The following is a 27723-nucleotide window of genomic DNA, read 5'->3' as shown; positions in this document are numbered from 1 at the left end:
TCTGGCTTAAAGCCATATATCCTAGGCACTAGACCATATCGGACTTGCTTAACCAAGTTTTAATTCTATTCACAAACCTATATCCTTAAGTCTATTCCTTAAAACCGGTAAAAGAGCACTCGCTCCGATACCGGGAATCGAACCCGAGTCTTCAGGGTGAATGCCTGATATCCTAGCCTCTAGACCATATCGGACTGGTTTGTGCAACCCTAGATATTATTCCTATAAATGTGTCTTTAAATTTATTCTTTAAAAGCGGTACAAAAGCACTGTCTCCGATACCGGGAATCGAACCCGAGCCTTCTGGGTGAAAGCCAGATATCCTTGTCACTAGACCATATCTGACTTATTCCAAGTCTTAATTCTATTCATAAACCTATATCCTTAAGTCTATTCCTCAAAACCGGTACAAGAGCACTCGCTCCGATACCGGGAATCGAACCCGGATCTTCTGGGTATCTTACCCACTAGACCATATCGGACTTGCTTAACCAAGTCTTAATTCTATTCATAAACCTATATCCTTAAGTCTATTCTTCAAAACCGGTACAAAAGCACTGTCTCCGATACCGGGAATCGAACGCGGGCCTTCTGGGTGAAAGCCACATATCCTAGCCACAAGACCATATCGGACTTGCTTAACCAAGTCTTAATGCTATTCATAAACCTATATCCTTAAGTCTATTCTTCAAAACCGGTACAAAAGCACTCGCTCCGATAACGGGAATCGAACCCGGGTCTTCTGCGTGAGAGCCAGATAACCTAGCCGCTATACCATATCGGACAGGTTTGTGCAACCTTAGATATTAGTCCCATAAATGTGTCTTTAAATTTATTCTTTAAAAGCGGTACAAAAGCACTGTCTCCGATACCGGGAATCGAACCGGGGCCTTCTGGGTGAAAGCCAGATATCCTAGTCACTAGACCATATCGGACTTGCTTAACCAAGTCTTAATTCTATTCATAAACCTATATCCTTAAGTTTATTCTTCAAAAACGGTACAAAAGCACTTGCTCCGATACCGGGAATCGAACCCGGGCCTTCTGGGTGAGAGCCAGATATCCTAGCCGCTATACCATATCGGACCGGTTTGTGCAACCCTAGATATTAGTCCTATAAATGTGTCTTTAAATTTATTCTTTAAAAGCGGTACAAAAGCACTGTCTCCGATACCGGGAATCGCACCCGGGCCTTCTGAATGAAAGCCAGATATCCTAGCCTCTAGACCATATCGGACTTATTCCAAGTCTTAATTCTATTCATAAACCTATATCCTTAAGTCTATTCCTCAAAACCGGTACAAGAGCACTCGCTCCGATACCGGAAATCCAACCCGGGCCTTCTGGGTGAGAGCCAGATATCCTAGCCGCTATACCATATGTGACTGGATAGTGCAACTCTAGATATTATTCATATAAATGTGTCTTTAAATTTATTCTTTAAAAGCGCTTCAAAAGCACTGTCTCCGATACCGGGAATCAAACCCGCGCCTTCTGGCTGAAAGTCATATATCCTAGGCACTAGACCATATCGGACTTGCTTAACCAAGTTCTAATTCTATTCATAAACCTATATCCTTAAGTCTATTCCTTAAAACCGGTAAAAGAGCACTCGCTCCGATACCGGGAATCGAACCCGAGTCTTCAGGGTGAAAGCCTGATATCCTAGCCTCTAGACCATATCGGACTGGTTTGTGCAACCCTAGATATTATTCCTATAAATGTGTCTTTAAATTTATTCTTTAAAAGCGGTACAAAAGCACTGTCTCCGATACCGGGAATCGAACCCGAGCCTTCTGGGTGAAAGCCAGATATCCTTGTCACTAGACCAAATCTGACTTATTCCAAGTCTTAATTCTATTCATAAACCTATATCCTTAAGTCTATTCCTCAAAACCGGTACAAGAGCACTCGCTCCGATACCGGGAATCGAACCCGGATCTTCTGGGTATCTTACCCACTAGACCATATCGGACTTGCTTAACCAATTCTTAATTCTATTCATAAACCTATATCCTTAAGTCTATTCTTCAAAACCGGTACAAAAGCACTGTCTCCGATACCGGGAATCGAACGCGGGCCTTCTGGGTGAAAGCCACATATCCTAGCCACAAGACCATATCGGACTGGTTTGAGCAACCCTAGATATTATTCCTAAAAATGTGTCTTTAAATTTATTCTTTAAAAGCGGTACAAAAGCACTGTCTCCGATACCGGGAATCGAACCCGAGCCTTCTGGGTGAAAGCCAGATATCCTTGTCACTAGACCAAATCTGACTTATTCCAAGTCTTAATTCTATTCATAAACCTATATCCTTAAGTCTATTCCTCAAAACCGGTACAAGAGCACTCGCTCCGATACCGGGAATCGAACCCGGATCTTCTGGGTATCTTACCCACTAGACCATATCGGACTTGCTTAACCAAGTCTTAATGCTATTCATAAACCTATATCCTTAAATCTATTCTTCAAAACCGGTACAAAAGCACTCGCTCCGATAACGGGAATCGAACCCGGGCCTTCTGAGTGAGAGCCAGATATCCTAGCCGCTATACCATATCGGACTGGATAGTGCAACCCTAGATATTATTCATATAAATGTGTCTTTAAATTTATTCTTTAAAAGCGCTTCAAAAGCACTGTCTCCGATACCGGGAATCAAACACGGGCCTTCTGGCTTAAAGCCATATATCCTAGGCACTAGACCATATCGGACTTGCTTAACCAAGTTTTAATTCTATTCACAAACCTATATCCTTAAGTCTATTCCTTAAAACCGGTAAAAGAGCACTCGCTCCGATACCGGGAATCGAACCCGAGTCTTCAGGGTGAATGCCTGATATCCTAGCCTCTAGACCATATCGGACTGGTTTGTGCAACCCTAGATATTATTCCTATAAATGTGTCTTTAAATTTATTCTTTAAAAGCGGTACAAAAGCACTGTCTCCGATACCGGGAATCGAACCCGAGCCTTCTGGGTGAAAGCCAGATATCCTTGTCACTAGACCATATCTGACTTATTCCAAGCCTTAATTCTATTCATAAACCTATATCCTTAAGTCTATTCCTCAAAACCGGTACAAGAGCACTCGCTCCGATACCGGGAATCGAACCCGGATCTTCTGGGTATCTTACCCACTAGACCATATCGGACTTGCTTAACCAAGTCTTAATTCTATTCATAAACCTATATCCTTAAGTCTATTCTTCAAAACCGGTACAAAAGCACTGTCTCCGATACCGGGAATCGAACGCGGGCCTTCTGGGTGAAAGCCACATATCCTAGCCACAAGACCATATCGGACTTGCTTAACCAAGTCTTAATGCTATTCATAAACCTATATCCTTAAGTCTATTCTTCAAAACCGGTACAAAAGCACTCGCTCCGATAACGGGAATCGAACCCGGGTCTTCTGCGTGAGAGCCAGATAACCTAGCCGCTATACCATATCGGACAGGTTTGTGCAACCTTAGATATTAGTCCCATAAATGTGTCTTTAAATTTATTCTTTAAAAGCGGTACAAAAGCACTGTCTCCGATACCGGGAATCGAACCGGGGCCTTCTGGGTGAAAGCCAGATATCCTAGTCACTAGACCATATCGGACTTGCTTAACCAAGTCTTAATTCTATTCATAAACCTATATCCTTAAGTTTATTCTTCAAAAACGGTACAAAAGCACTTGCTCCGATACCGGGAATCGAACCCGGGCCTTCTGGGTGAGAGCCAGATATCCTAGCCACTAGACCATATCGGACTTGCTTAACCAAGTCTTAATTCTATTCATAAACCTATATCCTTAAGTCTATTCCTCAAAACCGGTACAAAAGCACTGTCTCCAATACCGGGAATCGAACCCGGGCCTTCTGGGTGAAAGTCAGACAACCTAGCCACTAGACCATATTGGACTAGCTCAACCAAGTCTTAATTCTATTCTTGAAAAGCGGTACAAAAGCACACGCTCCGATACCGGGAATCGAACCCGGGCCTTCTGGGTGAGAGCCAGATATCCAAGCCACTAGACCATATCGGACTTGCCTAACCAAGTCTTAATTCTAATCATAAACCTATATCCTTAAGTTTATTCTTCAAAAACGGTACAAAAGCACATGCTCCGCTACCGGGAATCGAACCCGGGCCTTGTGGGTGAGAGCCAGATATCCTAGCCACTAGACCATATCGGACTGGTTTGAGCAACCCTAGATATTATTCCTAAAAATGTGTCTTTAAATTTATTCTTTAAAAGTGGTACAAAGGCACTGTCTCCGATACCGGGAATCGAACCCGGGCCTTCTGGGTGAAAGCCAGATATCCTATCCACCAGACCATATCGGACTTGCTTAACCAAGTCTTAATTCTATTCATAAACCTATATCCTTAAGTCTATTCTTCAAAACCGGTACAAAAGCACTCGCTCCGTTAACGGGAATCGAACCCGGGCTTTTTTAGTGAGAGCCAGATATCCTAGCCACTAGACCATATCTGACTGGATTGTGCAACCCTAGATATTATTCCTATAAATGTGTCTTTAAATTTATTCTTTAAAAGCGGTACAAAAGAACTGTCTCCGATACCGGGAATCGAAACCGGGCCTTCTGGGTGAAAGCCAGATATCCTAGCCACTAGACCATATCTGACTGGTTTGTGCAACCCTAGATATTCCTATAAATGTGTCTTTAAATTTATTCTTTAAAAGTGGTACAAAGGCACTGTCTCCGATACCGGGAATCCAACCCGGGCCTTCTGGGTGAAAGCCAGATATCCTTGTCACTAGACCATATCTGACTTATTCCAAGTCTTAATTCTATTCATAAACCTATATCCTTAAGTCTATTCCTCAAAACCGGTACAAGAGCACTCGCTCCGATACCGGGAATCGAACCCACTAGACCATATCGGACTTGCTTAACCAAGTCTTAATTCTATTCATAAACCTATATCCTTAAGTTTATTCTTCAAAACCGGTACAAAAGCACTCGCTCCGATAACGGGAATCGAACCCGGGCCTTCTGAGTGAGAGCCAGATATCCTAGCCGCTATACCATATGTGACTGGATAGTGCAACCCTAGATATTATTCATATAAATGTGTCTTTAAATTTATTCTTTAAAAGCGCTTCAAAAGCACTGTCTCCGATACCGGGAATCAAACCCGGGCCTTCTGGCTGAAAGCCATATATCCTAGGCACTAGACCATATCGGACTTGCTTAACCAAGTTTTAATTCTATTCATAAACCTATATCCTTAAGTCTATTCCTTAAAACCGGTAAAAGAGCACTCGCTCCGATACCGGGAATCGAACCCGAGTCTTCAGGGTGAAAGCCTGATATCCTAGCCTCTAGACCATATCGGACTGGTTTGTGCAACCCTAGATATTATTCCTATAAATGTGTCTTTAAATTTATTCTTTAAAAGCGGTACAAAAGCACTGTCTCCGATACCGGGAATCGAACCCGAGCCTTCTGGGTGAAGGCCAGATATCCTTGTCGCTAGACCATATCTGACTTATTCCAAGTCTTAATTCTATTCATAAACCTATATCCTTAAGTCTATTCCTCAAAACCGGTACAAGAGTACTCGCTCCGATACCGGGAATCGAACCCGGACCTTCTGGGTATCCTACCCACTAGACCATATCGGACTTGCTTAACCAAGTCTTAATTCTATTCATAAACCTATATCCTCAAGTCTATTCCTCAAAACCGGTACAAAAGCACTCGCTCCGATCCCGGGAATCGAACCCGGGTATTCAGGGTGTAAGCCTGATATCCTAGCCACTAGACCATATCGGACTGGTTTGTGCAACCCTAGATATTATTCCTATAAATGTGTCTTTAAATTTATTCTTTAAAAGCGGTACAAAAGCACTGTCTCCGATACCGGGAATCGAACCCGGGCCTTCTGGGTGAAAGCCAGATATCCTAGCCACTAGACCATATCGGACTTGCTTAACCAAGTCTTAATTCTATTCATAAACCTATATCCTTAAGTCTATTCCTCAAAACCGGTACAAGAGCACTCGCTCCGATACCGGGAATCGAACCCGGACCTTCTGGGTATCCTACCCACTAGACCATATCGGACTTGCTTAACCAAGTCTTAGTTCTATTCATAAACCTATATCCTTAAGTCTATTCTTCAAAACCGGTACAAAAGCACTGTCTCCGATACCGGGAATCGAACCCGGGCCTTCTGGGTGAAAGCCAGATATCCTATTCACTAGACCATATCGGACTTGCTTAACCAAGTCTTAATTCTATTCATAAACCTATATCCTTAAGTCTATTCCTCAAAACCGGTACAAGAGCACTCGCTCCGATACCGGGAATCGAACCCGGACCTTCTGGGTATCCTACCCACTAGACCATATCGGACTTGCTTAACCAAGTCTTAGTTCTATTCATAAACCTATATCCTTAAGTCTATTCCTCAAAACCGGTACAAGAGCACTCGCTCCGATACCGGGAATCGAACCCGGGCCTTCTGGGTATCCTACCCACTAGACCATATCGGACTTGCTTAACCAAGTCTTAATTCTATTCATAAACCTATATCCTTAAGTCTATTCTTCAAAACCGGTACAAAAGCACTCGCTCCGATAACGGGAATCGAACCCGGGCCTTCTGGGTGAGAGCCAGATATCCTAGCCGCTATACCATATCGGACCGGTTTGTGCAACCCTAGATATTAGTCCTATAAATGTGTCTTTAAATTTATTCTTTAAAAGCGGTACAAAAGCACTGTCTCCGATACCGGGAATCGCACCCGGGCCTTCTGAATGAAAGCCAGATATCCTAGCCTCTAGACCATATCGGACTTATTCCAAGTCTTAATTCTATTCATAAACCTATATCCTTAAGTCTATTCCTCAAAACCGGTACAAGAGCACTCGCTCCGATACCGGAAATCCAACCCGGGCCTTCTGGGTGAGAGCCAGATATCCTAGCCGCTATACCATATGTGACTGGATAGTGCAACTCTAGATATTATTCATATAAATGTGTCTTTAAATTTATTCTTTAAAAGCGCTTCAAAAGCACTGTCTCCGATACCGGGAATCAAACCCGGGCCTTCTGGCTGAAAGCCATATATCCTAGGCACTAGACCATATCGGACTTGCTTAACCAAGTTCTAATTCTATTCATAAACCTATATCCTTAAGTCTATTCCTCAAAACCGGTACAAGAGCACTCGCTCCGATACCGGGAATCGAACCCGGGCCTTCTGGGTATCTTACCCACTAGACCATATCGGACTTGCTTAACCAAGTCTTAATTCTATTCATAAACCTATATCCTTAAGTCTATTCTTCAAAACCGGTACAAAAGCACTGTCTCCGATACCGGGAATCGAACGCGGGCCTTCTGGGTGAAAGCCACATATCCTAGCCACAAGACCATATCGGACTGGTTTGAGCAACCCTAGATATTATTCCTAAAAATGTGTCTTTAAATTTATTCTTTAAAAGCGGTACAAAAGCACTGTCTCCGATACCGGGAATCGAACCCGAGCCTTCTGGGTGAAAGCCAGATATCCTTGTCACTAGACCAAATCTGACTTATTCCAAGTCTTAATTCTATTCATAAACCTATATCCTTAAGTCTATTCCTCAAAACCGGTACAAGAGCACTCGCTCCGATACCGGGAATTGAACCCGGATCTTCTGGGTATCTTACCCACTAGACCATATCGGACTTGCTTAACCAAGTCTTAATGCTATTCATAAACCTATATCCTTAAATCTATTCTTCAAAACCGGTACAAAAGCACTCGCTCCGATAACGGGAATCGAACCCGGGCCTTCTGGGTGAGAGCCAGATATCCTAGCCGCTATACCATATCGGACTGGATAGTGCAACCCTAGATATTATTCATATAAATGTGTCTTTAAATTTATTCTTTAAAAGCGCTTCAAAAGCACTGTCTCCGATACCGGGAATCAAACACGGGCCTTCTGGCTTAAAGCCATATATCCTAGGCACTAGACCATATCGGACTTGCTTAACCAAGTTTTAATTCTATTCACAAACCTATATCCTTAAGTCTATTCCTTAAAACCGGTAAAAGAGCACTAGCTCCGATACCGGGAATCGAACCCGAGTCTTCAGGGTGAATGCCTGATATCCTAGCCTCTAGACCATATCGGACTGGTTTGTGCAACCCTAGATATTATTCCTATAAATGTGTCTTTAAATTTATTCTTTAAAAGCGGTACAAAAGCACTGTCTCCGATACCGGGAATCGAACCCGAGCCTTCTGGGTGAAAGCCAGATATCCTTGTCACTAGACCATATCTGACTTATTCCAAGTCTTAATTCTATTCATAAACCTATATCCTTAAGTCTATTCCTCAAAACCGGTACAAGAGCACTCGCTCCGATACTGTGAAGGTCCCCACTTGTAAATTTTTCGAGTGTGAAAAATGAAATTGAAATACTTGATGGAGCCATATAGGCTTTGACACTAATTCAAAATCTAATAATTTATACACAAATGTCCCCAGATATAAGGTAGGAAGACGGTTTAGGTCCCCACTTGTAAACCTGAAATTAGCTCAAAACTTAAGTGTTAAGCTAGAAATACGACTGATTACTTAAATTTCATTCTGATAATCAATATTTTAACTATAAAATTATAATATACATGAAATTTGAAAATCTGTGTTTAAAAGACCCCACTTGTCTGTTGAAATGACTGTGAAGGTCCCCACTTGTAAATTCATCGAGTTTGAAAAATGAAATTGAAATACTTGATGGAGCCATATAGGCTTTGACACTAATTCAAAATCTAATAATTTATACACAAATGTCCCCAGATATAAGGTAGGAAGACGGTTTAGGTCCCCACTTGTAAACCTGAAATTAGCTCAAAACTTAAGTGTTAAGCTAGAAATAGGACTGATTACATAAATTTCATTCTGATAATCATTATTTAAACTATAAAATTATAATATACATGAAATTAGAAAATGTGTGTTTAAAAGACCCCACTTGTCTGTTGAAATGACTGTGAAGGTCCCCACTTGTAAATTCATCGAGTTTGAAAAATTAAATTGAAATACTTGATGGAACCATATAGGCTTTGACACTAATTCAAAATCTAATAATTTTTACACAAATGTCCCCAGATATAAGGTAGGAAGACTGTTTAGGTCCCCACTTGTAAACCTGAAATAGGCTCGAAACTTAAGTGTTAAGCTTTTAATAGGTCCGATTACCTAAATTTCATTATAATAATCATTATTTAAACTATAAAATTATAATATACATGAAATTAGAAAATGTGTGTTTAAAAGACACCACTTGTCTGTTGAAATGACTGTGAAGGTCCCCACTTGTAAATTTTTCGAGTGTGAAAAATGAAATTGAAATACTTGATGGAGCCATATAGGCTTTGACACTAATTCAAAATCTAATAATTTATACACAAATGTCCCCAGATATAAGGTAGAAAGACGGTTTAGGTCCCCACTTGTAAACCTGAAATTAGCTCAAAACTTAAGTGTTAAGCTAGAAATACGACTGATTATTTAAATTTCATTCTGATAATCAATATTTTAACTATAAAATTATAATATACATGAAATTAGAAAATGTGTGTTTAAAAGACCCCACTTGTCTGTTGAAATGACTGTGAAGGTCCCCACTTGTAAATTCATCGAATTTGAAAAATGAAATTGAAATACTTGATGGAACCATATAGGCTATGACACTAATACAAAATGTAATAATTTATACACAAATGTCCCCAGATGTAAGGTAGGAAGACGGTTTAGGTCCCCACTTGTAAACCTGAAATTAGCTCAAAATTTAAGTGTTAAGCTAGAAATAGGACTGATTACTTAAATTTCATTCTGATAATCATTATTTAAACTATAAAATTATAATATACATGAAATTAGAAAATGTGTGTTTAAAAGACCCCACTTGTCTGTTGAAATGACTGTGAAGGTCCCCACTTGTAAATTTATCGAGTGTGAAAAATGAAATTGAAATACTTGATGGAACCATATAGGCTTTGACACTAATTCAAAATCTAATAATTTATACACAAATGTCCCCAGATATAAGGTAGGAAGACTGTTAAGGTCCCCACTTGTAAACCTGAAATAGGCTCGAAACTTAAGTGTTAAGCTTTTAATAGGTCCGATTACCTAAATTTCATTATAATAATCATTATTTAAACTATAAAATTATAATATACATGAAATTAGAAAATGTGTGTTTAAAAGACCCCACTTGTCTGTTGAAATGACTGTGAAGGTCCCCACTTGTAAATTTTTCGAGTGTGAAAAATGAAATTGAAATACTAGATGGAGCCATATAGGCTTTGACACTAATTCAAAATCCAATAATTTATACACAAATGTCCCCAGATATAAGGTAGGAAGACGGTTTAGGTCCCCACTTGTAAACCTGAAATTAGCTCAAAACTTAAGTGTTAAGCTAGAAATACGACTGATTATTTAATTTTCATTCTGATAATCAATATTTTAACTATAAAATTATAATATTCATGAAATTAGAAAATGTGTGTTTAAAAGACCCCACTTGTCTGTTGAAATGACTGTGAAGGTCCCCACTTGTAAATTCATCGAGTTTGAAAAATGAAATTGAAATACTTGATGGAACCATATAGGCTATGACACTAATACAAAATGTAATAATTTATACACAAATGTCCCCAGATGTAAGGTAGGAAGACGGTTTAGGTCCCCACTTGTAAACCTGAAATTAGCTCAAAATTTAAGTGTTAAGCTAGAAATAGGACTGATTACTTAAATTTCATTCTGATAATCATTATTTAAACTATAAAATTATAATATACATGAAATTAGAAAATGTGTGTTTAAAAGACCCCACTTGTCTGTTGAAATGACTGTGAAGGTCCCCACTTGTAAATTTATCGAGTGTGAAAAATGAAATTGAAATACTTGATGGAACCATATAGGCTTTGACACTAATTCAAAATCTAATAATTTTTACACAAATGTCCCCAGATATAAGGTAGGAAGACTGTTTAGGTCCCCACTTGTAAATCTGAAATAGGCTCGAAACTTAAGTGTTAAGCTTTTAATAGGTCCGATTACCTAAATTTCATTATAATAATCATTATTTAAACTATAAAATTATAATATACATGAAATTAAAAAATGTGTGTTTAAAAGACCCCACTTGTCTGTTGAAATGACTGTGAAGGTCCCCACTTGTAAATTCATCGAGTTTGAAAAATGAAATTGAAATACTTGATGGAACCATATAGGCTATGACATTAATACAAAATGTAATAATTTATACACAAATTTCCCCAGATGTAAGGTAGGAAGACGGTTTAGGTCCCCACTTGTAAACCTGAAATTAGCTCAAAATTTAAGTGTTAAGCTAGAAATAGGACTGATTACTTAAATTTCATTCTGATAATCATTATTTAAACTATAAAATTATAATATACATGAAATTAGAAAATGTGTGTTTAAAAGACCCCACTTGTCTGTTGAAATGACTGTGAAGGTCCCACTTGTAAATTTATCGAGTGTGAAAAATGAAATTGAAATACTTGATGGAACCATATAGGCTTTGACACTAATTCAAAATCTAATAATTTTTACACAAATGTCCCCAGATATAAGGAAGGAAGACTTTTTAGGTCCCCACTTGTAAACCTGAAATAGGCTCGAAACTTAAGTGTTAAGCTTTTAATAGGTCCGATTACCTAAATTTCATTATAATAATCATTATTTAATCTATAAAATTATAATATACATGAAATTAGAAAATGTGTGTCTAAAAGACCCCACTTGTCTGTTGAAATGACTGTGAAGGTCCCCACTTGTCAATTTAACGAGTGTGAAAAATGAAATTGAATTACTTGATGGAACCATATAGGCTTTGACACTAATTCAAAATCTAATCATTTATACACAAATGTCCCCAGATATAAGGTAGGAAGACGGTTTAGGTCCCCACTTGTAAACCTGAAATTAGCTCAAAACTTAAGTGTTAAGCTAGAAATAGGACTGATTACTTAAATTTCATTCTGATAATCAATATTTTAACTATAAAATTATAATATACATGAAATTTGAAAATGTGTGTTTAAAAGACCCCACTTGTCTGTTGAAATGACTGTGAAGGTCCCCACTTGTAAATTCATCGAGTTTGAAAAATGAAATTGAAATACTTGATGGGACCATATAGGCTATGACACTAATACAAAATGTAATAATTTATACACAAATGTCCCCAGATGTAAGGTAGGAAGACGGTTTAGGTCCCCACTTGTAAACCTGAAATTAGCTCAAAATTTAAGTGTTAAGCTAGAAATAGGACTGATTACTTAAATTTCATTCTGATAATCATTATTTAAACTATAAAATTATAATATACATGAAATTAGAAAATGTGTGTTTAAAAGACCCCACTTGTCTGTTGAAATGACTGTGAAGGTCCCCACTTGTAAATTTATCGAGTGTGAAAAATGAAATTGAAATACTTGATGGAACCATATAGGCTTTGACACTAATTCAAAATCTAATAATTTATACACAAATGTCCCCAGATATAAGGTAGGAAGACGGTTTAGGTCCCCGTTCGTAAACCTGAAATTAGCTCAAAACTTAAGTGTTAAGCTAGAAATAGGACTGATTACTTAAATTTCATTCTGATAATCATTATTTAAACTATAAAATTATATTATACATGAAATTAGAAAATGTGTGTTTAAAAGACCCCATTTGTCTGTTGAAATGACTGTGAAGGTCCCCACTTGTAAATTCATCGAGTTTGAAAAATTAAATTGAAATACTTGATGGAACCATATAGGCTTTGACACTAATTCTAAATCTAATAATTTTTACACAAATGTCCCCAGATATAAGGTAGGAAGACTGTTTAGGTCCCCACTTGTAAACCTGAAATAGGCTCGAAACTTAAGTGTTAAGCTTTTAATAGGTCCGATTACATAAATTTCATTATAATAATCATTATTTAAACTATAAAATTATAATATACATGGAATTAGAAAATGTGTGTTTAAAAGACCCCACTTGTCTGTTGAAATGACTGTCAATTTAACGAGTGTGAAAAATGAAATTGAAATACTTGATGGAACCATATAGGCTTTGACACTAATTCAAAATCTAATCATTTATACACAAATGTCCCCAGATATAAGGTAGGAAGACGGTTTAGGTCCCCGTTCGTAAACCTGAAATTAGCTCAAAACTTAAGTGTTAAGCTAGAAATAGGACTGATTACTTAAATTTCATTCTGATAACCATTATTTAAACTATAAAATTATAATATACATGAAATTTGAAAATGTGTGTTTAAAAGACCCCATTTGTCTGTTGAAATGACTGTGAAGGTCCCCACTTGTAAATTCATCGAGTTTGAAAAATTAAATTGAAATACTTGATGGAACCATATAGTCTTTGACACTAATTCAAAATCTAATAATTTTTACACAAATGTCCCCAGATATAAGGTAGGAAGACTGTTTAGGTCTCCACTTGTAAACCTGAAATAGGCTCGAAACTTAAGTGTTAAGCTTTTAATAGGTCCGATTACCTAAATTTCATTATAATAATCATTATTTAAACTAAAATTATAATATACATGGAATTAGAAAATGTGTGTTTAAAAGACCCCACTTGTCTGTTGAAATGACTGTCAATTTAACGAGTGTGAAAAATGAAATTGAAATACTTGATGGAACCATATAGGCTTTGACACTAATTCAAAATCTAATCATTTATACACAAATGTCCCCAGATATAAGGTAGGAAGACGGTTTAGGTCCCCACTTGTAAACCTGAAATTAGCTCAAAACTTAAGTGTTAAGCTAGAAATAGGACTGATTACTTAAATTTCATTCTGATAATCAATATTTTAACTATAAAATTATAATATACATGAAATTTGAAAATGTGTGTTTAAAAGACCCCACTTGTCTGTTGAAATGACTGTGAAGGTCCCCACTTGTAAATTCATCGAGTTTGAAAAATGAAATTGAAATACTTGATGGGACCATATAGGCTATGACACTAATACAAAATGTAATAATTTATACACAAATGTCCCCAGATGTAAGGTAGGAAGACGGTTTAGGTCCCCACTTGTAAACCTGAAATTAGCTCAAAATTTAGGTGTTAAGCTAGAAATAGGACTGATTACTTAAATTTCATTCTGATAATCATTATTTAAACTATAAAATTATAATATACATGAAATTAGAAAATGTGTGTTTAAAAGACCCCATTTGTCTGTTGAAATGACTGTGAAGGTCCCCACTTGTAAATTCATCGAGTTTGAAAAATTAAATTGAAATACTTGATGGAACCATATAGGCTTTGACACTAATTCAAAATCTAATAATTTTTACACAAATGTCCCCAGATATAAGGTAGGAAGACTGTTTAGGTCCCCACTTGTAAACCTGAAATAGGCTCGAAACTTAAGTGTTAAGCTTTTAATAGGTCCGATTACATAAATTTCATTATAATAATCACTATTTAAACTATAAAATTATAATATACATGGAATTAGAAAATGTGTGTTTAAAAGACCCCACTTGTCTGTTGAAATGACTGTCAATTTAACGAGTGTGAAAAATGAAATTGAAATACTTGATGGAACCATATAGGCTTTGACACTAATTCAAAATCTAATCATTTATACACAAATGTCCCCAGATATAAGGTAGGAAGACGGTTTAGGTCCCCGTTCGTAAACCTGAAATTAGCTCAAAACTTAAGTGTTAAGCTAGAAATAGGACTGATTACTTAAATTTCATTCTGATAACCATTATTTAAACTATAAAATTATAATATACATGAAATTTGAAAATGTGTGTTTAAAAGACCCCATTTGTCTGTTGAAATGACTGTGAAGGTCCCCACTTGTAAATTCATCGAGTTTGAAAAATTAAATTGAAATACTTGATGGAACCATATAGTCTTTGACACTAATTCAAAATCTAATAATTTTTACACAAATGTCCCCAGATATAAGGTAGGAAGACTGTTTAGGTCTCCACTTGTAAACCTGAAATAGGCTCGAAACTTAAGTGTTAAGCTTTTAATAGGTCCGATTACCTAAATTTCATTATAATAATCATTATTTAAACTAAAATTATAATATACATGGAATTAGAAAATGTGTGTTTAAAAGACCCCACTTGTCTGTTGAAATGACTGTCAATTTAACGAGTGTGAAAAATGAAATTGAAATACTTGATGGAACCATATAGGCTTTGACACTAATTCAAAATCTAATCATTTATACACAAATGTCCCCAGATATAAGGTAGGAAGACGGTTTAGGTCCCCACTTGTAAACCTGAAATTAGCTCAAAACTTAAGTGTTAAGCTAGAAATAGGACTGATTACTTAAATTTCATTCTGATAATCAATATTTTAACTATAAAATTATAATATACATGAAATTTGAAAATGTGTGTTTAAAAGACCCCACTTGTCTGTTGAAATGACTGTGAAGGTCCCCACTTGTAAATTCATCGAGTTTGAAAAATGAAATTGAAATACTTGATGGGACCATATAGGCTATGACACTAATACAAAATGTAATAATTTATACACAAATGTCCCCAGATGTAAGGTAGGAAGACGGTTTAGGTCCCCACTTGTAAACCTGAAATTAGCTCAAAATTTAGGTGTTAAGCTAGAAATAGGACTGATTACTTAAATTTCATTCTGATAATCATTATTTAAACTATAAAATTATAATATACATGAAATTAGAAAATGTGTGTTTAAAAGACCCCATTTGTCTGTTGAAATGACTGTGAAGGTCCCCACTTGTAAATTCATCGAGTTTGAAAAATTAAATTGAAATACTTGATGGAACCATATAGGCTTTGACACTAATTCAAAATCTAATAATTTTTACACAAATGTCCCCAGATATAAGGTAGGAAGACTGTTTAGGTCCCCACTTGTAAACCTGAAATAGGCTCGAAACTTAAGTGTTAAGCTTTTAATAGGTCCGATTACATAAATTTCATTATAATAATCACTATTTAAACTATAAAATTATAATATACATGGAATTAGAAAATGTGTGTTTAAAAGACCCCACTTGTCTGTTGAAATGACTGTCAATTTAACGAGTGTGAAAAATGAAATTGAAATACTTGATGGAACCATATAGGCTTTGACACTAATTCAAAATCTAATCATTTATACACAAATGTCCCCAGATATAAGGTAGGAAGACGGTTTAGGTCCCCACTTGTAAACCTGAAATTAGCTCAAAACTTAAGTGTTAAGCTAGAAATAGGACTGATTACTTAAATTTCATTCTGATAATCAATATTTTAACTATAAAATTATAATATACATGAAATTTGAAAATGTGTGTTTAAAAGACCCCACTTGTCTGTTGAAATGACTGTGAAGGTCCCCACTTGTAAATTCATCGAGTTTGAAAAATGAAATTGAAATACTTGATGGAACCATATAGGCTATGACACTAATACAAAATGTAATAATTTATACACAAATGTCTCCAGATGTAAGGTAGGAAGACGGTTTAGGTCCCCACTTGTAAACCTGAAATTAGCTCAAAATTTAAGTGTTAAGCTAGAAATAGGACTGATTACTTAAATTTCATTCTAATAATCATTATTTAAACTATAAAATTATAATATACATGAAATTAGAAAATGTGTGTTTAAAAGACCCCACTTGTCTGTTGAAATGACTGTGAAGGTCCCCACTTGTAAATTTATCGAGTGTGAAAAATGAAATTGAAATACTAGATGGAACCATATAGGCTTTGACACTAATTCAAAATCTAATAATTTTTACACAAATGTCCCCAGATATAAGGTAGGAAGACGGTTTAGGTCCCCGTTCGTAAACCTGAAATTAGCTCAAAACTTAAGTGTTAAGCTAGAAATAGGACTGATTACTTAAATTTCATTCTGATAATCATTATTTAAACTATAAAATTATAATATACATGAAATTAGAAAATGTGTGTTTAAAAGACCCCATTTGTCTGTTGAAATGACTGTGAAGGTCCCCACTTGTAAATTCATCGAGTTTGAAAAATTAAATTGAAATACTTGATGGAACCATATAGGCTTTGACACTAATTCAAAATCTAATAATTTTTACACAAATGTCCCCAGATATAAGGTAGGAAGACTGTTTAGGTCCCCACTTGTAAACCTGAAATAGGCTCGAAACTTAAGTGTTAAGCTTTTAATAGGTCCGATTACCTAAATTTCATTATAATAATCATTATTTAAACTATAAAATTATAATATACATGAAATTAGAAAATGTGTGTTTAAAAGACCCCACTTGTCTGTTGAAATGACTGTCAATTTAACGAGTGTGAAAAATGAAATTGAAATACTTGATGGAACCATATAGGCTTTGACACTAATTCAAAATCTAATCATTTATACACAAATGTCCCCAGATATAAGGTAGGAAGACGGTTTAGGTCCCCGTTCGTAAACCTGAAATTAGCTCAAAACTTAAGTGTTAAGCTAGAAATAGGACTGATTACTTAAATTTCATTCTGATAACCATTATTTAAACTATAAAATTATAATATACATGAAATTTGAAAATGTGTGTTTAAAAGACCCCATTTGTCTGTTGAAATGACTGTGAAGGTCCCCACTTGTAAATTCATCGAGTTTGAAAAATTAAATTGAAATACTTGATGGAACCATATAGGCTTTGACACTAATTCAAAATCTAATAATTTTTACACAAATGTCCCCAGATATAAGGTAGGAAGACTGTTTAGGTCCCCACTTGTAAACCTGAAATAGGCTCGAAACTTAAGTGTTAAGCTTTTAATAGGTCCGATTACCTAAATTTCATTATAATAATCATTATTTAAACTATAAAATTATAATATACATGGAATTAGAAAATGTGTGTTTAAAAGACCCCACTTGTCTGTTGAAATGACTGTGAAGGTCCCCACTTGTAAATTTATCGAGTGTGAAAAATGAAATTGAAATACTTGATGGAACCATATAGGCTTTGACACTAATTCAAAATCTAATAATTTATACACAAATGTCCCCAGATATAAGGTAGGAAGACGGTTTAGGTCCCCGTTCGTAAACCTGAAATTAGCTCAAAACTTAAGTGTTAAGCTAGAAATAGGACTGATTACTTAAATTTCATTCTGATAATCATTATTTAAACTATAAAATTATAATATACATGAAATTAGAAAATGTGTGTTTAAAAGACCCCACTTGTCTGTTGAAATGACTGTCAATTTAACGAGTGTGAAAAATGAAATTGAAATACTTGATGGAACCATATAGGCTTTGACACTAATTCAAAATCTAATCATTTATACACAAATGTCCCCAGATATAAGGTAGGAAGACGGTTTAGGTCCCCACTCGTAAACCTGAAATTAGCTCAAAACTTAAGTGTTAAGCTAGAAATAGGACTGATTACTTAAATTTCATTCTGATAATCAATATTTTAACTATAAAATTATAATATACATGAAATTTGAAAATGTGTGTTTAAAAGACCCCACTTGTCTGCTGAAATGACTGTGAAGGTCCCCACTTGTAAATTCATCGAGTTTGAAAAATTAAATTGAAATACTTGATGGAACCATATAGGCTTTGACACTAATTCAAAATCTAATAATTTTTACACAAATGTCCCCAGATATAAGGTAGGAAGACTGTTTAGGTCCCCACTTGTAAACCTGAAATAGGCTCGAAACTTAAGTGTTAAGCTTTTAATAGGTCCGATTACCTAAATTTCATTATAATAATCATTATTTAAACTATAACATTATAATATACATGAAATTAGAAAATGTGTGTTTAAAAGACCCCACTTGTCTGTTGAAATGACTGTCAATTTATCGAGTGTGCAAAATGAAATTGAAATACTTGATGGAACCATATAGGCTTTGACACTAATTCAAAATCTAATAATTTATACACAAATGTCCCCAGATATAAGGTAGGAAGATGGTTTAGGTCCCCACTCGTAAACCTGAAATTAGCTCAAAACTTAAGTGTTAAGCTAGAAATAGGACTGATTACTTAAGTTTCACTCTGATAATCAATATTTAAACTATAAAATTATAATATACATGAATTTGATAATGTGTGCTTAAAAGACCCCACTTGTCTGTTGAAATTACTGTGAAGGTCCCCACTTGTAAATTTATCGAGTGTGAAAAATGAAATTGAAATACTTGATGGAACCATATAGGCTTTGACACTAATTCAAAATCTAATAATTTATACACAAATGTCCCCAGATATAAGGTAGGAAGATGGTTTAGGTCCCCACTCGTAAACCTGAAATTAGCTCAAAACTTAAGTGTTAAGCTAGAAATAGGACTGATTACTTAAATTTCATTCTGATAATCAATATTTTAACTATAAAATTATAATATACATGAAATTTGAAAATGTGTGTTTAAAAGACCCCACTTGTCTGTTGAAATGACTGTGAAGGTCCCCACTTGTAAATTCATCGAGTTTGAAAAATTAAATTAAAATACTTGATGGAACCATATAGGCTATGACACTAATACAAAATGTAATAATTTATACACAAATGTCCCCAGATGTAAGGTAAGAAGACGGTTTAGGTCCCCACTTGTAAACCTAAAATTAGCTTAATTCTAATCATAAGCCTATATCCTTAAGTCTATTCTTGAAACGCGGTACAAAAGCACTCGCTCCGATACCGGGAATCGAACCCGGGCCTTCTGGCTGAAAGCCAGATATCCTAGGCACTAGACCATATCGGACTTGCTTAACCAAGTTTTAATTCTATTCATAAACCTATATCCTTAAGTCTATTCCTTAAAACCGGTAACAGAGCACTCGCTCCGATACCGGGAATCGAACCCGGGTCTTCAGGGTGAGAGCCAGATATCCTAGCCACTAGACCATATCGGACTGGTTTAAGCAACCCTAGATATTATTCCTAAAAATGTGTCTTTAAATTTATTCTTTAAAAGCGGTACAAGATCGCTGTCTCCGATACCGGAATCGAACCCGGGCCTTCTGGGTGAAAACCAGATATCCTAGCCACTAGACCATATCGGACTTGCTTAAGCAAGTCTTAATTCTATTCGTAAACCTATATCCTTAAGTCTATTCTTCAAAACCGGTACAAAAGCACTCGCTCCGCTAACGGGAATCGAACCCGGGCCTTCTGGGTGAAAGCCAGGTATCCTAGCCACTAGACCATATCGGACTGTTTTGAGCAACCCTAGATATTATTCCCATAAATGTGTCTTTAAATTTATTCTTTAAAAGCGGTACAAAGCACAGTCTCCGATACCGGAAATCGAACCCGGGCCTTCAGGTTGAAAGCCAGATGTCCTAGCCGCTAGACCATATCGGACTTGCTTAACCAAGTCTTAATTCTAATCATAAACCTTTATCCTTAAGTTTATTCTTCAAAAACGGTACAAAAGCACCCGCTCCGATACCAAGAATCGAACCCGGGCCTTCTGGGTGAAAGCCAGATAACCTAGCCGCTATACCATATCGGACTGGTTTGTGCAACCCTAGATATTAGTCCTATAAATGTGTCTTTAAATTTATTCTTTAAAAGCGGTACAAAAGCACTGTCTGCGATACCGGGAATCGACCCCGGGCCTTCAGGGTGAAAGGCATATATCCTAGCCTCTAGACCATATTGGACTTCCTTAACCAAGTCTTAATTCTATTCATATAACTAAATCCTTAAGTCTATTCTTCAAAACCGGTACAAAAGCACTCGCTCCGTTAACGGGAATCGAACCCGGGCCTTTTGGTGTGAGCCAGATATCCTAGCCACTAGACCAAATCGGACTGGTTTGATCAACCCTAGATATTATTCCTAAAAATGTGTCTTTAAATTTATTCTTTAAATGCGGCACAAAAGCACTGTTTCCGATACCGGGAATCGAACCCGGACCTTCAGGGTGAAAGGCAGATATCCTAGCCTCTAGACCATATTGGACTTCCGTAACCAAGTCTTAGTTCTAATCATAAACCTATATCCTTAAGTTTATTCTTCAAAAACGGTACAAAAGCACTCGCTCCGCTACCGGTAATCGAAGCCGGGCCTTCTGGGTATCCTACCCACTGGATCATATCGGACTTGCTTAACCAAGTCTTAATTCTATTCATAAACCTATACCCTTAAGTCTATTCTTGAAAAGCGGTACAAAAGCACTCGCTCCGATACCGGGAATCGAACCCGGGCCTCCGGGGTGAAGGCCAGATATCCTAGCCACTAGACCATATCGGACTTGCTTAACCAAGTCTTAATTCTAATCATAAACCTATATCCTTAAGTTTATTCTTCAAAAACGGTACAAAAGCACTCGCTCCGCTACCGGTAATCGAACCCGGGCCTTGTGTGTGAGAGCCAGATATCCTAGCCACTAGACCATATCTGACTGGTTTGTGCAAACCTAGATATTATTCCTATAAATGTGTCTTTAAATTTATTCTATAAAAGCGGTACAAAAGCACTGTCTGCGATACCGGGAATCGACCCCGGGCCTTCAGGGTGAAAGGCAGATATCCTAGCCTCTAGACCATATTGGACTTCCGTAACCAAGTCTTAATTCTATTCATAAACCTATATCCTCAAGTCTATTCTTCAAAACTGGTACAAAAGCACTCGCTCCGTTAACGGGAATCGAACCCGGGCCTTCTGGGTGAAAGCCAGATATCGTAGTCACTAGACCATATCGGACTTGCTTAACCAAGTCTTAATTCTATTCATAAACCTATATCCTTAAGTTTATTCTTCAAAAACGGTACAAAAGCACTCGCTCCGATCCCGGGGATCGAACCCGGGTCTTCAGGGTAAAGGCCTGATATCCTAGCCACTAGACCATATCGGACTGGTTTGTGCAACCCTAGATATTATTCCTATAAATGTGTCTTTAAATTTATTCTTTAAAAGCGGTACAAAAGCACTGTCTCCGATACCGGGAATCGAACCCGGGCCTTCTGGGTGAGAGCCAGATATCCTACCCACTAGACCATATCGGACTGGTTTGTGCAACCCTAGATATTATTCCTATAAATGTGTCTTTAAATTTATTCTTTAAAAGCGGTACAAAAGCACTGTCTCCGATACCGGGAATCGAACCCGGGCCTTCTGGGTGAAAGCCAGATATCCTAGCCACTAGACCATATCGGACTTGCTTAACTAAGTCTTAATTCTATTCATAAGCCTATATCCTTAAGTCTAATCCTCAAAACCGGTACAAGAGCACTCGCTCCGATACCGGGAATCGAACCCGGGCCTTCTGGGTGAGAGCCAGATATCCTAGCCGCTATACCATATCGGACCGGTTTGTGCAACCCTAGATATTATTCATATAAATGTGTCTTTAAATTTATTCTTTAAAAGCGCTTCAAAAGCATTGTCTCCGATACCGGGAATCAAACCCGGGCCTTCTGGCTGAAAGCCAGATATCCTAGGCACTAGACCATATCGGACTCGCTTAACCAAGTTTTAATTCTATTCATAAACCTATATCCTTAAGTCTATTCCTCAAAACCGGTACAAGAGCACTCGCTCCGATACCGGGAATCGAACCCGGGCCTTCTGGGTATCCTACCCACTAGACCATATCGGACTTGCTTAACCAAGTCTTAATTCTATTCATAAACCTATATCCTTAAGTCTATTCTTCAAAACCGGTACAAAAGCACTCGCTCCGATAACGGGAATCGAACCCGGGCCTTCTGGGTGCGAGCCAGATATCCTAGCCGCTGTACCATATCGGACTGGATAGTGCAACCCTAGATATTATTCATATAAATTTGTCTTTAAATTTATTCTTTAAAAGCGCTTCAAAAGCACTGTCTCCTATACGGGGAATCGCACCCGGGCCTTCTGGGTATCCTACCCACTAGACCATATCGGACTTGCTTAACCAAGTCTTAATTCTATTCATAAACCTATATCCTTAAGTCTATTCTTCAAAACCGGTACAAAAGCACTCGCTCCGATTCCGGGAATCGAACCCGGGCTTTCTGGGTGAAGCCAGGTATCCTTGCCACTAGACCATATTGGACTAGCTCAACCAAGTCTTACTTCTATTCTTGAAATGCGGTACAAAAGCACAGTCTCCGATACCGGGCCTTCTGGGTGAAGCCAGATATCCTAGCCACTAGACCATATCGGACTTGCTTAACCAAGTCTTAATTCTATTCATAAACCTATATCCTTAAGTCTATTCCTCAAAACCGGTACAAGAGCACTCGCTCCGATACCGGGAATCGAACCCGGACCTTCTGGGTATCTTACCCACTAGACCATATCGGACTTGCTCTACCAAGTCTTAATTCTATTCACAAACCTATATCCTTAAGTCTATACTTCAAAACCGGTACAAAAGCACTGTCTCCGATACCGAGAATCGAACCCGGGCCTTCTGGGTGAAAGCCAGATATCCTAGCCACTAGACCATATCGGACTTGCTTAACCAAGTCTTAATTCTATTCATAAACCTATATCCTTAAGTCTATTCTTCAAAACCGGTACAAAAGCACTCGCTCCGATACCGGGAATCGAACCCGGGTCTTCTGGGTGAGAGCCAGATATCCTAGCCACTAGACCATATCGGAATGGTTTAAGCAACCCAAGATATTATTCCTAAAAATGTGTCTTTAAATTTATTCTTTAAAAGCGGTACAAAATCGCTGTCTCCGATACCGGAATCGAACCCGGGCCTTCTGGGTGAAAACCAGATATCCTAGCCACTAGACCATATCGGACTGGCTTGAACAACTCTAAATATTATCCTATAAATGTGTCTTTAAGTTCATTCTTTAAAGTTTGCAAAAGCGCACTGTTTCCGATACCGGGAATCGAACCCGGGCCTTCTGTGTGAAAGCCAGATACGCTAGCCACTAGACCATATCGGACTTGCTCTACCTAGTCTTAATTCTATTCACAAACCTATATCCTTAAGTCTATTCTTCAAAACCGGTACAAAAGCACCCGCTCCGATACCGGGAATCGAACCCGGGCCTTCTGGGTGAGAGCCAGATATCCTAGCCACTAAACCACATCGGACTTGCTTATCCAAGTCTTATTTCTATTTATAAACCTATGTCCTTAAATCTATTCTTCAAAACCGGTACAAAAGCACCCGCTCCGATACCGGGAATCGAACGCGGGCATTCTGGGTGAAAGCCAGGTATCCTACCCACCAGACCATATTGGACTTGCTCAACCAAGTCTTAATTCAATTCAAAAAACCTATATCCTTAAGTCTATTCCTGAAAAGCGGAACAAAAGCACTCGCTCCGAAAACGGGAATCGAACCCGGGTCTTCTGGGTGAGAGCCAGATATCCTAGCCACTAGACCATATCGGACTGGTTTAAGCAACCCTAGATATTATTCCTAAAAATGTGTCTTTAAATTTATTCTTTAAAAGCGGTACAAAAGCACTGTCTCCGATACCGGAATCGAACCCGGGCCTTCTGGGTGAAAACCAGATATCCTAGCCACTAGACCATATCGGACTTGCTTAAGCAAGTCTTAATTCTATTCGTAAACCTATATCCTTAAGTCTATTCTTCAAAACCGGTACAAAAGCACTGGCTCCGCTAACGGGAATCGAACCCGGGCCTTCTTGGTGAGAGCCAGATATCCTAGCCGCGATACCATATCGGACTGGTTTGTGCAACCCTAGATATTAGTCCTATAAATGTGTCTTTAAATTTATTCTTTAAAAGCGGTACAAAAGCACTGTCTCCGATACCGGGAATCGAAACCGGGCCTTCTGGGTGAAAGCCAGATGTCCTAGCCACTAGACCATATCAGACCCGTTCGAGCAACCCTAGATATTATTCCTAAAAATGTGTCTTTAAATTTATTCTTTAAAAGCGGTACAAAAGCACTGTCTCCGATACCTGGAATCGAACCCGGGCCTTCTGGGTGAAAGCCAGATATCCTAGCCACTAGACCATATCGAACTTGCTCAACCAAGTCTTAATTGTAATCATAAACCTATATCCTTAAGTTTTTTCTTCAAAAACGGAACAAAAGCACTCGCTCCGTTACCGGGAATCGAACCCGGGCCTTCAGGTTGAAAGCCAGATGTCCTAGCCGCTAGACCATATCGGACTTGATTAACCAAGCCTTAATTCTAATCATAAACCTTTATCCTTAAGTTTATTCTTCAAAAACGGTACAAAAGCACCCGCTCCGATACCAAGAATCGAACCCAGGCCTTCTGGGTGAAAGCCAGATATCCAAGCCACTAGACCATATCGGACTGGTTTGAGCAACCCTAGATATTATTCTTTTAAATGTGGCTTTAAATTTATTCTATAAAAGCGGTACAAAAGCATTGTCTGCGATACCGGGAATCGACCCCGGGACTTCAGGGTGAAAGGCAGATATCCTAGCCTCTAGACCATATTGGACTTCCTTAACCAAGTCTTAATTCTAATCATAAACCTATATCCTTAAGTTTATTCTTCAAAAACGGTACAAAAGCACTCGCTCCGATCCCGGGAATCGAACCCGGGTATTCAGGGTGAAAGCCTGATATCCTAGCAACTAGACCATATCAGACTGGTTTCTGCAACCCTAGATATTATTCCTATAAATGTGTCTTTAAATTTATTCTATAAAAGCGGTACAAAAGCATTGTCTGCGATACCGGGAATCGAACCCGGGCCTTCTGGGTGAAAGCCAGATATCCTAGCCACTAGACCATATCGGACTTGCTTAACCAAGTCTTAATTCTATTCATAAACCTATATCCTTAAGTCTATTCCTCAAAACCGATACAAGAGCACTCGCTCCGATACCGGGAATCGAACCCGGGCCTTCTGGGTATCCTACCCACTAGACCATATCGGACTTGCTTAACCAAGTCTTAATTCTATTCATAAACCTATATCCTTAAGTCTATTCCTCAAAACCGGTACAAGAGCACTCGCTCCGATACCGGGAATCGAACCCGGACCTTCTGGGTATCCTACCCGCTAGACCATATCGGACTTGCTTAACCAAGTCTTAATTCTATTCATAAACCTATATCCTTAAGTCTATTCCTCAAAACCGATACAAGAGCACTCGCTCCGATACCGGGAATCGAACCCGGGCCTTCTGGGTATCCTACCCACTAGACCATATCGGACTTGCTTAACCAAGTCTTAATTCTATTCATAAACCTATATCCTTAAGTCTATTCCTTAAAACCGGTAAAAGAGCACTCACTCCGATACCGGGAATCGAACCCGGGTCTTCAGGGTGAAAGCCTGATATCCTAGCCTCTAGACCATATCGAACTGGTTTGTGCAACCCTAGATATTATTCCTATAAATGTGTCTTTAAATTTATTCTTTAAAAGCGGTACAAAAGCACTGTCTCCGATACCGGGAATCGAACCCGGGCCTTCTGGGTGAAAGCCAGATATCCAAGCCACTAGACCTAACGGACTGGTTTGAGCAACCCTAGATATTATTCCTATAAATGTGTCTTTAAATTTATTCTTTAAAAGCGGTACAAAAGCACTGTCTCCGATACCGGGAATCGAACCCGGGCCTTCTGGGTGAAAGCCAGATATCCAAGCCACTAGACCATAACGGACTGGTTTGAGCAACCCTAGATATTATTCCTATAAATGTGTCTTTAAATTTATTCTTTAAAAGCGGTACAAAAGCGCTGTCTCCGATACCGGGAATCGAACCCGGACCTTCTGGGTATCCTACCCACTAGACCATATCGGACTTGCTTAACCAAGTCTTAATTCTATTCATAAACCTATATCCTCAAGTCTATTCCTCAAAACCGGTACAAAAGCACTCGCTCCGATCCCGGGAATCGAACCCGGGTATTCACGGTGAAAGCCTGATATCCTAGCCACTAGACCATATCGGACTGGTTTGTGCAACCCTAGATATTATTCCTATAAATGTGTCTTTAAATTTATTCTTTAAAAGCGGTACAAAAGCACTGTCTCCGATACCGGGAATCGAACCCGGGCCTTCTGGGTGAAAGCCAGATATCCTATTCACTAGACCATATCGGACTTGCTTAACCAAGTCTTAATTCTATTCATAAACCTATATCCTTATGTCTATTCCTCAAAACCGGTACAAGAGCACTCGCTCCGGTACCGGGAATCGAACCCGGGCCTTCTGGGTATCCTACCCACTAGACCATATCGGACTTGCTTAACCAAGTCTTAATTCTATTCATAAACCTATATCCTTAAGTCTATTCTTCAAAACCGGTACAAAAGCACTCGCTCCGATAACGGGAATCGAACCCGGGCCTTCTGGGTGCGAGCCAGATATCCTAGCCGCTGTACCATATCGGACTGGATAGTGCAACCCTAGATATTATTCATATAAATTTGTCTTTAAATTTATTCTTTAAAAGCGCTTCAAAAGCACTGTCTCCTATACCGGGAATCGAACCCGGGCCTTCTGGGTATCCTACCCACTAGATCATATCGGACTTGCTTAACCAAGTCTTAATTCTATTCATAAACCTATATCCTTAAGTCTATTCTTCAAAACCGGTACAAAAGCACTCGCTCCGATACCTGGAATCGATCCCGGGCCTTCTGGGTGCAAGCCAGATATCCTAGCCACTTGACCATATCGGACTTGCTTAACCAGGTCTTAATTCTATTCATAACCTATATCCTTAAGTCTATTCTTCAAAACCGGTACAAAAGCACTCGCTCCGATTCC

The 27723-nt window shown here is 38.0% G+C and overlaps 20 non-coding genes across 20 annotated transcripts; all 20 read right to left on the bottom strand.

The window, feature by feature from the left end:
* Positions 1-1014: 1014 nt before the first annotated feature.
* TRNAE-CUC (transfer RNA glutamic acid (anticodon CUC)) lies at positions 1015-1086 on the bottom strand. Its single transcript has one exon. It is a non-coding gene; the product is annotated as a tRNA-Glu (tRNA).
* Positions 1087-3687: 2601 nt separating this feature from the next.
* On the bottom strand, positions 3688-3759 carry TRNAE-CUC (transfer RNA glutamic acid (anticodon CUC)). Its single transcript has one exon. It is a non-coding gene; the product is annotated as a tRNA-Glu (tRNA).
* A 204-nt stretch (positions 3760-3963) lies between these two features.
* TRNAE-CUC (transfer RNA glutamic acid (anticodon CUC)) lies at positions 3964-4035 on the bottom strand. Its single transcript has one exon. It is a non-coding gene; the product is annotated as a tRNA-Glu (tRNA).
* A 230-nt stretch (positions 4036-4265) lies between these two features.
* Positions 4266-4337, bottom strand: TRNAE-UUC (transfer RNA glutamic acid (anticodon UUC)). Its single transcript has one exon. It is a non-coding gene; the product is annotated as a tRNA-Glu (tRNA).
* A 1536-nt stretch (positions 4338-5873) lies between these two features.
* TRNAE-UUC (transfer RNA glutamic acid (anticodon UUC)) lies at positions 5874-5945 on the bottom strand. The gene has a single exon. It is a non-coding gene; the product is annotated as a tRNA-Glu (tRNA).
* Positions 5946-6164: 219 nt separating this feature from the next.
* TRNAE-UUC (transfer RNA glutamic acid (anticodon UUC)) lies at positions 6165-6236 on the bottom strand. Its single transcript has one exon. It is a non-coding gene; the product is annotated as a tRNA-Glu (tRNA).
* Positions 6237-19868: 13632 nt separating this feature from the next.
* TRNAE-CUC (transfer RNA glutamic acid (anticodon CUC)) lies at positions 19869-19940 on the bottom strand. The gene has a single exon. It is a non-coding gene; the product is annotated as a tRNA-Glu (tRNA).
* A 379-nt stretch (positions 19941-20319) lies between these two features.
* TRNAE-UUC (transfer RNA glutamic acid (anticodon UUC)) lies at positions 20320-20391 on the bottom strand. The gene has a single exon. It is a non-coding gene; the product is annotated as a tRNA-Glu (tRNA).
* Positions 20392-21968: 1577 nt separating this feature from the next.
* On the bottom strand, positions 21969-22040 carry TRNAE-CUC (transfer RNA glutamic acid (anticodon CUC)). The gene has a single exon. It is a non-coding gene; the product is annotated as a tRNA-Glu (tRNA).
* A 79-nt stretch (positions 22041-22119) lies between these two features.
* Positions 22120-22191, bottom strand: TRNAE-UUC (transfer RNA glutamic acid (anticodon UUC)). The gene has a single exon. It is a non-coding gene; the product is annotated as a tRNA-Glu (tRNA).
* Positions 22192-22270: 79 nt separating this feature from the next.
* Positions 22271-22342, bottom strand: TRNAE-CUC (transfer RNA glutamic acid (anticodon CUC)). Its single transcript has one exon. It is a non-coding gene; the product is annotated as a tRNA-Glu (tRNA).
* A 370-nt stretch (positions 22343-22712) lies between these two features.
* On the bottom strand, positions 22713-22784 carry TRNAA-CGC (transfer RNA alanine (anticodon CGC)). Its single transcript has one exon. It is a non-coding gene; the product is annotated as a tRNA-Ala (tRNA).
* Positions 22785-23404: 620 nt separating this feature from the next.
* TRNAE-UUC (transfer RNA glutamic acid (anticodon UUC)) lies at positions 23405-23476 on the bottom strand. The gene has a single exon. It is a non-coding gene; the product is annotated as a tRNA-Glu (tRNA).
* A 79-nt stretch (positions 23477-23555) lies between these two features.
* Positions 23556-23627, bottom strand: TRNAE-CUC (transfer RNA glutamic acid (anticodon CUC)). Its single transcript has one exon. It is a non-coding gene; the product is annotated as a tRNA-Glu (tRNA).
* Positions 23628-24006: 379 nt separating this feature from the next.
* On the bottom strand, positions 24007-24078 carry TRNAE-CUC (transfer RNA glutamic acid (anticodon CUC)). The gene has a single exon. It is a non-coding gene; the product is annotated as a tRNA-Glu (tRNA).
* A 231-nt stretch (positions 24079-24309) lies between these two features.
* Positions 24310-24381, bottom strand: TRNAE-CUC (transfer RNA glutamic acid (anticodon CUC)). Its single transcript has one exon. It is a non-coding gene; the product is annotated as a tRNA-Glu (tRNA).
* Positions 24382-25667: 1286 nt separating this feature from the next.
* On the bottom strand, positions 25668-25739 carry TRNAE-UUC (transfer RNA glutamic acid (anticodon UUC)). Its single transcript has one exon. It is a non-coding gene; the product is annotated as a tRNA-Glu (tRNA).
* An 800-nt stretch (positions 25740-26539) lies between these two features.
* On the bottom strand, positions 26540-26611 carry TRNAE-UUC (transfer RNA glutamic acid (anticodon UUC)). Its single transcript has one exon. It is a non-coding gene; the product is annotated as a tRNA-Glu (tRNA).
* Positions 26612-26981: 370 nt separating this feature from the next.
* TRNAE-UUC (transfer RNA glutamic acid (anticodon UUC)) lies at positions 26982-27053 on the bottom strand. The gene has a single exon. It is a non-coding gene; the product is annotated as a tRNA-Glu (tRNA).
* Positions 27054-27272: 219 nt separating this feature from the next.
* On the bottom strand, positions 27273-27344 carry TRNAA-CGC (transfer RNA alanine (anticodon CGC)). The gene has a single exon. It is a non-coding gene; the product is annotated as a tRNA-Ala (tRNA).
* Positions 27345-27723: the final 379 nt, after the last annotated feature.

The sequence above is a fragment of the Phalangium opilio genome, unplaced genomic scaffold (assembly GCF_054372755.1).
Source record: "Phalangium opilio isolate 3A_F unplaced genomic scaffold, DU_Popi_V2 ptg000055l_1, whole genome shotgun sequence".
NCBI lineage: Eukaryota > Metazoa > Arthropoda > Arachnida > Opiliones > Phalangiidae > Phalangium > Phalangium opilio.
This window is presented reverse-complemented; position numbering and strand designations above follow the sequence as displayed.